The sequence below is a fragment of the Olea europaea genome, unplaced genomic scaffold (assembly GCF_002742605.1).
Source record: "Olea europaea var. sylvestris unplaced genomic scaffold, O_europaea_v1 scaffold130, whole genome shotgun sequence".
NCBI lineage: Eukaryota > Viridiplantae > Streptophyta > Magnoliopsida > Lamiales > Oleaceae > Olea > Olea europaea.
This window is the reverse complement of record NW_019230465.1, coordinates 463915-477357: the sequence shown is the minus strand read 5'-3', so window position 1 is coordinate 477357 and position 13443 is coordinate 463915.

The window sequence follows — 13443 nt, the reverse complement described above, 5'->3', positions numbered from 1 at the left end:
CCAATTTCGTGGGCCGTTTCCAGTCGACCTGCCAAATTTCGGCCCATTCCATCAACATCGCGAAAAATTACTAAATTGCCCCTGGTGCGGTTTCCCTTTCTTAATTTTTTGTCCAGCACTTCTTCAACCTAACATAATTAATAAGGAAATTGTTATTCGGGGGCCCAATTGAATTTATTATCCCAGGTCTGTGCCGTGAATCCAATTTCGCGGGCCATTTCCAATCAATCTGTCAAATTTGGCCAATTCCGACACCGTCGCAAAAAATGATAAAATTGCCTCAGGTGCGATTTTGCTTTGTTAAATTTTTATCCAACACTTTTTCAACCTGACGTAATTAATAAGGAAATTAATTATTCAGAGGCCCAAACGAAGGAATTTGGCTAAAATCCCGTGATCTCGGGGCTATACCCCGTGTCCAATTTCGCGGGCCGTTTCCAATCTACCAGCCAAATTGGACCCATTCTGACACCGTCGCGTCAAATGATAAAATTGCCCCTGGTGCGATTTTGCTTTGTTAATTTTCTTACCAGCACTTCTTCAACCTGACATAATTGATAAGGAAATTTATTATTCAGAGGCCCAAACGAAGGAATTTGGCTAAAATCCTATGATCACGGGTTTTTGCTTCGTGTCCAATTTCCCAGGCCGTTTCCAATCAACCTGCCAAATTTCGGCCCATTCCGACACCGTCGCGAAAAATGACAAAATTGCCCCTGGTGCGATTTTGCTTTGTTAATTTTCTGTCCAACACTTCTTCAACCTGACATAATTAATAAGGAAATTAAATATCCAGAGGCCCAAACAAAAAAATTTGGCTAAAATTCCGTGATCCCGGGTTTTTGCCCCGAGTCCAATTTCGCGCACAGTTTCCAATCAACCTGCCAAATTTCGGCCCATTCCGACACCGTCGCGACAAATGACAAAATTGCCCCTGGTGCAATTTTGCTTTGTTGATTCTCTGTCCGACACTTCTTCAACCTAACATAATTAATGAGGAAATTTATTATTCGGAGGCCCAAACGAAGGAATTTGGCTAAAATCCAGGGATCCCAGGTCTGCGTCGCGAGTCCAATTTCGAGGCCGTTTCCAATCAACCTGTCAAATTCGGCCCATTCCGATACGGTCGCGTCAAATGACAAAATTGCCCCTGGTGCGGTTTTGCTTTGTTAATTTTCTGTCCAGCACTTTTTCAACGTGACATAATTAATAAGGAAATTTATTATTCGAAGGCCCAGACAAAGGAATTTGGCTAAAATCCCGTGATCCCGGGTCTGTGCCACGAGCCCAATTTCGCGGGCCATTTCCAATCAACCTGCAAATTCAGCCCATTCCGACACCGTCGCGTCAAATGACAAAATTGCCCCTGGTGCGAGTTTACTTTGTTAATTTTCTGTCCAGCACGTCCTCAACCTGACATAATTAATAAGGAAATTAATTATTGAGAGGCCTAAACGAAGCAATTTGGCTTAAATCCCGTGATCCCAGGATTTTGCCACGTGTCCAACTTCGCGGGCCATTTCCAATTAACCTGCCAAATTTCGGCCCATTCCAACACTGTCTTGAAAAATGACAAAATTGCCCCTGGTACGATTTTGCTTTGTTAATTTTTTGTCCTACACTTCCTAAACCTGACGTAATTAATAAGGAAATTAATTATTCGGAGGCCCAAATGGAGGAATTTGGCTAAAATCTCGTGATCCCAGGTCTATGCCTCGTGTCTAATTACGTGGGCCGTTTCCAATCAACCTGCCAAATTTCAGCCGATTGCGACACCGTCGCAAGAAATGACAAAATTGCCCCTGGTGCGATTTCTCTTTGTTAATTTTCTGTCCAGCACTTCCTCAACTTGACATAATTTATAAGGAAAGTAATTATTCGGAGGCCTAAACGAAGGAATTTGGCTAAAATCCCGTGAATGCCGGGTCTTTGCCCCGAGTCCTATTTTGCAGGCCGTTTGCAGTCAACCTGCCAAATTTCGGCCCATTCTGACACCATTGAGAAAAATGACAAAATTGCACCTAGTACGGTTTTTCTTTGTTAATTTTCTGTCCAGCACTTCTTCAACCTGACATAATTAATAAGGAAATTTATTATTCGGAGACCCAAATGAAGGAATTTGGCTAAAATCCCGTGATCCCGGGATTTTGCCCCGTGTCCAATTTTGTGGGCCGTTTCCAATTAACCTGCCAAATTTCGGCCCATTCCGACACCGTCGTGAAAAATGACGAAATTGCCCCTGATGCGGTTTTGCTTTGTTAATTTCCTATCCAACACCTCTTCAACCTAACGTAATTAATAAGGAAATTAATTATTCAGAGGCCCAAACGAAGGAATTTGGCTAAACTCCCGTGATCCCGGGATTTTGCCCCGTGTCCAATTTTGCGAGCCGTTTCCAATTAACCTGCCAAATTTTGGCCCATTCCAACACCATCGTGAAAAATGACAAAATTGCCCCTGGTGCAGTTTTTCTTTGTTAATTTCCTGTCCAACACCTCTTCAACCTGACGTAATTAATAAGGAAATTAATTATTCAGAGGCCCAAACGAAGGAATTTGGCTAAAATCCCGTGATCCTGGGTCTGTGCCCCGAGTCCAATTTTGCGGGCCATTTCCAGTCAACCTACCAAATTTCGGCCCATTCTGACACTGTTGCTAAAATTGACAAAATTGCCCCTGGTACGATTTTTCTTTGTTAATTTTCTGTCCAGCACTTCTTCAACCAGAAATAATTAATAAGGAAATTAATTATTTGGAGGCCCAATCACATGAATTTAGCTAAAATCCCGTGATCCCGGGTTTTTGCCCCGTATCGAATTACGCGGGCCATTTCTAATCAACCTGCCAAATTTCGGACCATTCCGACACAGTCGCGTAAAATGACAAAATTGCCCTTGGTGCGGTTTTGCTTTGTTAATTTTTAGTCCAGGACTTCTTCAACCTGACATAATTAATAAGAAAATTAATTATTCGGAGGCCTAATTGAAGGAATTTGGCTAAAAGCCCCTGATCCCGGGTCAGTGCCCCAAGTCCAATTCCCTGGGCCGTTTCTAGTCAACCTGTCAAATTTCGGCCCATTCCGACAACGTTGCGAAAAATGACTAAATTGCCCCTGGTGCGGTTTCGCTTTGTTAATTTTATGTCCAGCACTTCTTCAATCTGACATAATTAATAAGGAAATTTATTATTCAGAGGCCCAATTGAATTTATTATCCTGGGTCTATGCCGCGAGTCCAATTTTGTGGGCCGTTTCCAATCAATCTGTCAAGTTCAGCCGATTCCGACACCGTCGCGTCAAATGACAAAATTGCCCCTGGTACGGTTTTATTTTGTTAATTTTCTATCCAGCACTTCTTCAGCCTGGCATAATTATTAGGGAAATTAATTATTCAGAGTACCAAACGAAGGAATTTGGCAAAAATCCCATGATCTCGGGTATGTGCCCCGAGTCCAATTTTGCTGGTCGTTTCCAATCAACCTGCTAAATTTTGGCCCATTTCAACACCGTCGCGACAAATAACAGTATTACCCTTGGTGCGATTTTGCTTTGTTAATTTTCTATCCAACACTTTTTCAACCTGACATAATTAATAAGGAAATTTATTACTCGGAGGCCCAAACAAAGGAATTTTGCTAAAATCCCTTGATCCCAGGTCTGTGCCCCGAGTCCAACTTCGCAGGCCACTTCCAATCAACCTTTCAAATTTCGGCCCATTCCGACATCGTCGCGAAAAATGACAAAATTGCCCCTTGGTGCAGTTTTGCTTTGTTAATTTTCTGTCCAGCACTTCTTCAACCTAATATAATTAATAACGAAATTTATTACTCGGAGGCCCAAACGAAGGAATTTGTCAAAATCCCATGATCCCGGGTCTGTGCCCCGAGTCCAACTTCGCAGGCCGTTCCCAATCGACCTTTCATATTTCTGTCCATTCTGACACCGTCGCGAGAAATGACAAAATTGCCTCTGGGACGGTTTTGCTTCGTTAATTTTCTGTCCAACACTTTTTCAACCTGACATAATTAACAAGGAAATTAAGTATTCGGGGGCCCAAACGAAGGAATTTGGCTAAAATTCCGTGATCCTGGGTCTGTGCCCCGAGTCCAATTTCGCGGGCCGTTTCCCATCAACCTTGCAAAATTTGGCCAGTTCCGACACAGTCACGACAAATGACAAAATTGCCTCTGGTACGATTTTTCTTTGTTAATTTTCTATCCAGCACTTCCTCAACCCAACATAATTAATAAGGAAATTAGTTATTCGGAGGCCCAAACGAAGGAATTTTGCTAAATTCCTGTGATCTCGGGTATGTGCCCCGAGACCAATTTTGCTGGCCATTCCCAATCAACCTGCTGAATTTCAGCCCATTCCGACACCGTCGCGACAAATAACAATATTGCCCCTGGTGCGGTTATGCTTTGTTAATTTTCTGTCCAACACTTCTTCAACTTGACATAATTAATAAGGAAATTAATTATTCAGGGGCCCAAACGAAGGAATTTAGCTAAAATCTCGTTATCCCGGGTCTTTGCCCCGAGTCCAATTTCACGGACCTTTACCAATCAACCTTCCATATTTCGGCCCATTCCAACACCGTCGTAAAAAATGACAAAATTGCCCTCAGTGCGGTTTTGCTTTTTTAATTTTCTATCCCACACTTCTGAAACCTGACATAATTAATAAGGAAATTAATTATTCGGAGGCCCAAATGAAGGAATTTAGCTAAAATCCCGTGATTCTGGGTCTGTGCCCCTACTCTATTTTCGCAGGCCGTTTGCAGTGAACCTGCCCAATTTCAGCCCATTCTAACATCGTCACGTGAAAATTGCCCCTGGTGCGATTTTTCTTTGTTAATTTTTTGTCCAGCACTTCTTCAACCTCACATAATTAATAAGGAAATTTAGTATTCGGAGGCCCAAACGAAGGAATTTGGCTAAACTTTTGTAATACCGGTCTTTGCCTCAAGTCCAATTTCGTGGGCCGTTTCCAATCAGCCTTGTAAATTTTGGTCCATTCCGACACAGTCACGACAAATGACAAAATTGCCCCCGGTTTGGTTTTCTTCGTTAATTTTCTATCCAGCACTTCTTCAACCTGATTTAATTAATAAGGAAATTAATTATTCTGAGGCCAAACGAAGGAATTTGGCTGAAATCCCATGATCCCGGGTCTGTGCCTCGAGTCCAATTTTGAGGGCCGTTTCCAATCAACCTACCGAATTTCGGCCCATTCCGACACCGTCGCGACAAATAACAATATTACCCTTGATGCGGTTTTGCTTTGTTAATTTTCTATCCAACACTTCTTCAACCTAACATAATTAATAAGGAAATTTATTTTTCGGAGGCCCAAACGAAGGAATTTGGCCAAAATCCCGTGATCTCGGGTCTGTGCCCAGAGTCGAGCGTCGCAGGCCGTTTCCAATCACCCTTCCATATTTCGGCCCATTCCGACATCGTCGCGAAAAATGACAAAATTGCCCCTGGTGCGGTTTTGCTTTGTTAATTTTCTATCCAATACTTTTTCAACCTGACATAATTAATAAGGAAATTAATTATTCAGAGGCCCAAACGGAGGAATTTTGCTAAAATCCCGTGAACTCGGGTATGTGCCCCGAGTCCAATTTCGCTGGCCGTTTCCAATCAACCTGCCAAATTTCGGCCCATTCCGACACCATCGAGACAAATGACGAAATTACCACTGGTGCGGTTTCGCTTTGTTAATTTTTTGTCTCGCACTTCTTCAACCTGACATAATTAATAAGGAAATTAAGAATTCGGAGGCCCAAACGATGGAATTCGACTGAAATTCCGTGATCCCGGGTCTGTGCCTCAAGTCCAGTTTTGCGGACCGTTTCCAATCAACCAGCCAAATTTTGGCCCATTCCGACACCGTCGCAACAAATGACAAAATTGCCCCTGGTGCGATTTTTCTTTGTTAATTTTTTATCCAGCACTTCTTCAACTTGACATAATTAATAAGGAAATTAAGTATTCGGAGGCCCAAACGAAGGAATTTGGCTAAAATTTCGTAATACCGGTCTGTGCCTCGAGTCCAATTTCGTGGGCCGTTTCCAATCAATCTTGCAAATTTTGGCCCATTCCGACACTGTCGCGACAAATGACAAAATTGCCCCTAGTACGATTTTTCTTCTTTAATTTTCTGTCCAGCAATTCTTCAACCTGATTTAATTAATAAGGAAATTAATTATTCGAAGGCTCAAACGAAGGAATTTGGCTGAAATCCCGTGATCCCGGGTCTGTGGCTCAAGTCCAATTTTGAGGGCCGTTTCCAATCAACCTACCAAATTTCAGCCCATTCCGACACCGTCGCGACAAATAACAATATTACCCTTGGTGCGGTTTTGCTTTGTTAATTTTCTGTCCAACACTTCTTCAACCTAACATAATTAATACGGAAATTTATTTTTTGGAGGCCCAAACGAAGGAATTTGGCCAAAATCCCGTGATCCCGGGTCTGTGCCCCGAGTCGAACTTCGCAGGCTGTTTCCAATCAACCTTTCATATTTCGGCCCATTCCGACATCGTCGCAAAAAATGACAAAATTGTCACTGGTGCGGTTTTGCTTTGTTAATTTTCTAACCAATACTTTTTCAACCTGACATAATTAATAAGGAAATTAATTATTCGGAGGCCCAAACGGAGGAATTTTGCTAAAATCCCGTGATCTCGAGTATGTGCCCCGAGTCCAATTTCGCTGGCCGTTTCCAATCAACCAGCCAAATTTCGGCCCATTCCGACACCGTCGCGACAAATGACAAAATTGCCACTGGTGCGGTTTCGCTTTGTTAATTTTTTGTCTGGCACTTCTTCAACCTAACATAATTTTGCTAAAATCCCGTGATCTCGGGTATGTGCCCCGAGTCCAATTTCGCTGGCCGTTTCCAATCAACCAGCCAAATTTCGGCCCATTCCGACACCGTCGCGACAAATGACAAAATTGCCACTGGTGCGGTTTCGCTTTGTTAATTTTTTGTCTGGCACTTCTTCAACCTAACATAATTAATAAGGAAATTAAGAATTTGGAGGCCCAAACGAAGGAATTCGGCTGAAATTCCGTGATCCCGGGTCTGTGCCCCAAGTCCAGTTTCGCGGACCGTTTCCAATCAACCAGCCAAATTTTAGCCGATTCCGACACCGTCGCGACAATTGACAAAATTGCCCCTGGTGCGGTTTTTCTTTGTTAATTTTTTGTCCAACACTTCTACAACCTGACATAATTAATAAGGAAATTAATTATTTGGAGGCCCAAATGAAGGAATTTGGCTTAAATCCCGTGAACCCGGGGCTGCGCCCCGAGTCCAATTTCGTGTGCCGTTTCCAATCAACCTGCTAAATTTCGGCCGATTGCGACACCGTCGCGACAAATGACAAAATTGCCCCTGGTGCGGTTTTGCTTTGTTAATTTTCTGTCCAGTACTTCTTCAACCCGACATAATTAATACGGTAATTAATTGTTCGGAGGCCCAAACGAAGGAGTTTAGCTAAAATCCCGTGATCTTGGGTCTGTGCCCCGAGTCCGATTTCGCTTGCCGTTTCCAATCAACCTGCCAAATTTCAGCCCGTTCCGACACCATTGCGACAAATAACAATATTGCCCCTGGTGCGGTTTTGCTTTGTTAATTTTCTGTTCAACACTTCTTTGACCTGACTTAATTAATAAGGAAATTAATTATTCGGAGGCCCAAAAGAAGGAATTTGCCTAAAATCCAGTGATCCCGGGTCTGTACCCTGAGTCCAATTTCGAGAGCCGTTTCCAATCAACCTTTCATATTTCGGCCCATTCCGTCACCGTCGCAAAAAATTACAAAATTGCCCCTGGTGCGATTTTGCTTTGTTAATTTTCTGTCCAGCACTTCTTCAACCTGATATAATTAACACGAAAATTAATTATTCGGAGGCCCAAACGAAGGAGTTTGGCTAAAATCCCGTGATCTCGGGTCTATGCCCTGAGTCCGATTTCGCTGGCCGTTTCCAATCAACCTGCCAAATTTCGGCCCATTCCGACACCGTCGCGACAAATAGCAAAATTTTCCCTGGTTCGGTTTTACTTTGTTAATTTTCTGTCCAACACTTCTTCTACTTGGCATAATTAATAAGGAAATTAATTATTCGGAGGCCCAAACGAAGGAGTTTGGCTAAAATTTCATGATCCCGATTTTGTGTCTTGAGTACAATTTCGCGGCCGTTTCCAATCTAACAGCCAAATTTTGACCCATTCCAACACCGTCGTGACATATGAAAAAATTTCCCCAAGTGCGATTTCTTTGTTAATTTTTTGTCCAACACTTCTTTAACCTAACATAATTAATTAGGAAATTAATTATTTGAAGGCCCAAATGAAGGAATTTAACTAAAATCCCACGATCCCGGGTCTGCGCCCGAGTCCAATTTCGCGCGCCGTTTCCAATCAACCTTGCAAATTTGGGCCAATTCCGACACAGTCGTGACAAATAACAAAATTGCCTATGGTACGATTTTTCTTTGTTAATTTTCTGTCCAGCACTTCTTCAACCTAACATAATTAATAAGGAAATTAATTATTCGGAGGCCCAAACGAAGTAATTTGGCTAAAATCCCGTGTTCTCGAGTATGTGCCCCGAGTCCAATTTCGCTGGCCGTTCCCAATCAACCTACCAAATTTCGGCTCATTCCGACACCGTCGCGACAAATAACAATATTGCCCCTAGTGCGATTATGCTTTGTTAATTTTCTGTCCAACACTTCTTCAACCTGACATAATTAATAAGGAAATTAATTATTCGGGGGCCCAAACGAAGGAATTTGGCTAAAATATTGTGATCCCGGGTATTTGCCTCGAGTACAATTTCGCGGGCTTTTTCCAATCAACCTTTCATTTTTCGGCCCATTCCGACACCATCGCAAAAAATGATAAAATTGCCCTTAGTGCGCTTTTGCTTTTTTAATTTTCTGTCCAACACTTCTTCAACCCGACACAATTAATAAGGAAATTAATTATTCGGAGGCCCAAACAAAGGAATTTAGCTAAAATCCCGTGATCCTAGGTCTGTGCCCCGAGTCAATTTTCGCGGGCCGTTTGCAGTGAACCTGCCAAATTTCTGCCCATTCTGACACCGTCGCGAAAAATGACAAAATTTTCCCTAGTGCGGTTTTGCTTTGTTAATTTTCTGTCCAGTTCTTTTCCAACCTGACATAATTAATAAGGAAATTAAGTATTTGGAGGCCCAAATGAAGGAATTTGGCTAAAATTTCGTAATCTTGGATCTGGGCCCCGAGTCCAACTTCACGGGCCGTTTCCAATCAACCTTGCAAATTTTGGACCATTTCGACACAGTCGCGAGAAATGACAAAATTGCACCTGGTATGGTTTTTCTTCGTTAATTTTCTATCTGGCACTTCTTCAACCTGACTTAATTAATAAGGAAATTAATTATTCGGAGGCCCAAATGAAGGAATTTGGTTGAAATCCCGTGATCCCGGGTCTGTGCCCCGAGTCCAATTTTGAGGGTCGTTTCCAATCAACCTGCCAAATTTCGGCCCATTCCGACACCGTCGCGAAAAATGACAAAATTGCCCCTAGTGCGGTCTCGCTTTGTTAATTTTCTATCCTACACTTCTTCAACCTGACGTAATTAATAAGGAAATTAATTATTCGGAGGCCCAAATGGAGGAATTCGGCTAAAATCCCGTGATCCCGAGTCTATGCTCTGAGTCCAATTTCGCACGCCATTTCCAATCAACCTGCCAAATTTCGGCCGATTGCGACACCGTCGCAAGAAATGACAAAATTGCCCTTGGTGCGGTTTTTCTTTGTTAATTTTCTGTCCAGCACTTCTTCAACCTGACATAGTTTATAAGGAAAGTAATTATTCAGAGGCCTAAACGAAGGAATTTGGCTAAAGTCCCGTGATCCTCGGTCTTTGCCCTGAGTCCTATTTTGCAGGCCGTTTCCAGTCAACCTCCTAAATTTCGGCCCATTCTAACACCGTTGCGAAAAATGACTAAATAACCCCTGGTACGATTTTTCTTTGTTAATTTTCTGTCCAGCACTTCTTCAACCTAACATAAATAATAAGGAAATTTATTATTCGGAGACCCAAACAAAGGAATTTAGCCAAAATCCCGTGATCCCGGGATTTTGCCCCGTGTCCAATTTTGCGGGCCGTTTCCAATTAACCTGCCAAATTTCGGCCCATTTCGACACCGTCATGAAAAATGACAAAATTGCCCTTGGTGCGGTTTTGCTTTGTTAATTTCCTGTCCAACACCTCTTCAACCTGACGTAATTAATAAGGAAATTAATTATTTAGAGGTCCAAACGAAGGAATTTGGCTAAAATCCCGTGATCCTGGTCTGTGCCCCGAGTCCTATTTTACGGGCCATTTCCAGTCAACCTGCCAAATTTCGGCCCATTCTGACACCGTTGCTAAAATTGACAAAATTGCCCCTGGTACGGTTTTTCTTTGTTAATTTTCTGCTCAGCACTTTTTCAACCTGACATAATTAACAAGGAAATTTATTATTCGGAGACCCAAACGAAGGAATTTCGGTAAAATCCTGTGACCCCAGATCTGCGCCGTGAGTCTAATTTAGCGGGCCGTTTCCAATCAACCTGTCAAATTCGGCCCATTCCGACACCGTTGCGTCAAAATGACGAAATTGCCCGTGGTACGGTTTTGTTTTGTTAATTTTCTGTCCAACACTTCTTCAACCAAAAATAATTAATAAGGAAATTAATTATTCGGAGGCCCAACCAAAGGAATTTAGCTAAAATCCCGTGATCCCAGGTTTTGGCCTCGTATCGAATTACGCAGGCCGTTTCTAATCAACCTGCCAAATTTCGGGCCATTCCGATACAGTCGTGAAAAATGATAAAATTACCCCTAGTGCGATTTTGCTTTGTTAATTTTTAGTCCAGGACTTCTTCAACCTGACATAATTAATAAGGAAATTAATTATTCGGAGGCCCAATTGAAGGAATTTGGCTAAAAGCCCGTGATCCCAGGTCACTGCCCCGAGTCCAATTTCGTGGGCCGTTTCTAGTCAACCTGTCAAATTTCAGCCATTCCGACAACGTTGTGAAAAATGACTAAATCGCCCCTGGGGCGATTTCGCTTTGTTAATTTTATGTCCAGCACTTTTTCAACCTGACATAATTAATAACGAAATTTATTATTCAGAGGCCCAATTGAATTTATTATCCTAGGTCTGTGCCGCGAGTCCAATTTTGCGGGCCGTTTCCAATCAATCTGTCAAGTTCGGCCGATTCCGACACCGTCGCGTCAAATGACAAAATTGCCCCTAGTGCGGTTTTATTTTGTTAATTTTCCGTCCAACACTTCTTCAACCTAACATAATTAATAAGGAAATTAATTATTCGGAAGCCCAAACGAAGGAATTTAGCTAAAATCTCGTGATCCCGGGATTTTACCCCGTGTCCAATTTGGCAGGCCGTTTCCAATCAATCCTCCAAATTTCGGCCCATTCCGACACCATCGTGAAAAATTACAAAATTGCCCCTGGTGCAGTTTTGCTTTATTAATTTTCTGTCCAACACTTCTTCAACCTAACGTAATTAATAAGGAAATTAATTATTCGGAGGCCCAAACGTAGGAATTTGGCTAAAATCCCTTGATCCCGGGTTTATGCCCCGAGTCCAATTTCGTGCGCCGTTTCCAATCAACCTGCAAAATTTCGGCCGATTGCGACACCGTCGCGATAAATGACAAAATTGTCCCTGGTGCAGTTTTTCTTTGTTAATTTTCTGTCCAGCACTTCTTCAACCTGTTATAATTAATACGAAAATTAATTATTCGAAGGCCCAAATGAAGGGATTTGACTAAAATTCCGTGATCCCGGGTCTGTGCCCTGAGTCCAATTTCTCGGGCCGTTTCCATCAACCTTGAAAAATTTGGCCCATTCCGACACAGTCGCGAAAAATGACAAAATTGCCACTGGTGCGATTTTACTTTGTTAATTTTCTGTCCAGCACTTCTTCAACCTGACATATTTAATAAGGAAATTAATTATTCGGAGCCCCAAATGAAGGAATCTGGCTAAAATTTCGGGATCCGAGGTCTATGCTCGGAGTCCGATTTCGGGGGCCGTTTCCAATCAACCAACCAAATTTGGCCCATTCCGACACCGTCGCAAAAAATGACAAAATTGCCCCTGCGAGGTTTCGCATTGTTAATTTTCTATCCAACACTTTTTCAACGTGACATAATTAATGAGGAAATTTTGTATTCGGAGGCCCAAACGAAGGAATTTAGGTAAAATTTCGTGATCCCGTGTATGTACCCCGAGTTCAATTTCGTGGGCTGTTTCCAATCAACCTGCCAAATTTTGGCCCATTCCAACGCCATCGTGACAAATTACAAAATTGCCACTGGTGCGGTTTTGCTTTGTTAATTTTCTGTCCAATAGTTCTTCAACCTGACATAATTAATAAGGAAATTAATTATTCTGAGGCCCAAACGAAGGAATTTGGCCAAAATCCCGTGATCCCGGGTCTGTGCCCCAAGTCCAATTTTGCGGGCCGTTTCCAGTCAACCTACAAAATCTCGGCCCATTCCGACACCATCGTGAAAAATGACAAAATTACCCCTGGTACAATTTTGCTTTGTTAAATTTCTATCCAGCACTTTTTCAACCTGACATAATTAATAAGGAAATTAAGTATTCGGACGCCCAAATGAAGGAATTTGGCAAAAATGTCGTGATCCCTGGTCTGTGCCCCGAGTTCAAATTCGCGGGCCATTTCCCATCAACTTTGCAAATTTTGGCCCATTCCAACACAGTCACGACAAATGAGAATATTGCCCCTAGTACGGTTTTTCTTTATTTATTTTCTGTCCAGCACTTCTTCAACCTGACATAATTAGTAGGGAAATTAATTATTCGGAGGCCCAAACGAAGGAATTTGGCGAAAATCCCATGATCTCGGGTATGTGCCCCGAGTCCAATTTCGCTGGTCGTTTCCAATCAACCTGCCAAATTTCGGCCCATTCCGACACCGTTGTGACAAATAACAATATTACCCTTGGTGCGGCTTTGCGTTGTTAATTTTCTATCCAACACTTCATCAACCTGACATAATTAATAAGGAAATTTATTACTCGGAGGCCCAAACGAAGGAATTCGGCGAAAATCCCTTGATCGCGGGTCTGTGCCCCGAGTCCAACTTCGCAGGCCATTTCCAATCAACCTTTCATATTTCGGCCCATTTCGACATCGTCGCGAAAAATGACAAAATTTCCCCTTGGTGCGGTTTTTCTTCGTTAATTTTCTGTCCAGCACTTCTTCAACCTGATTTAATTAATAAGGAAATTAATTATTCGGAAGCCCAAACGAAGGAATTCGGCTAAAATCCCTTGATCCCAGGTCTGTGCCCCGAGTCCAACTTCGCAGGCCATTTCCAATCAACCTTTCATATTTCGGC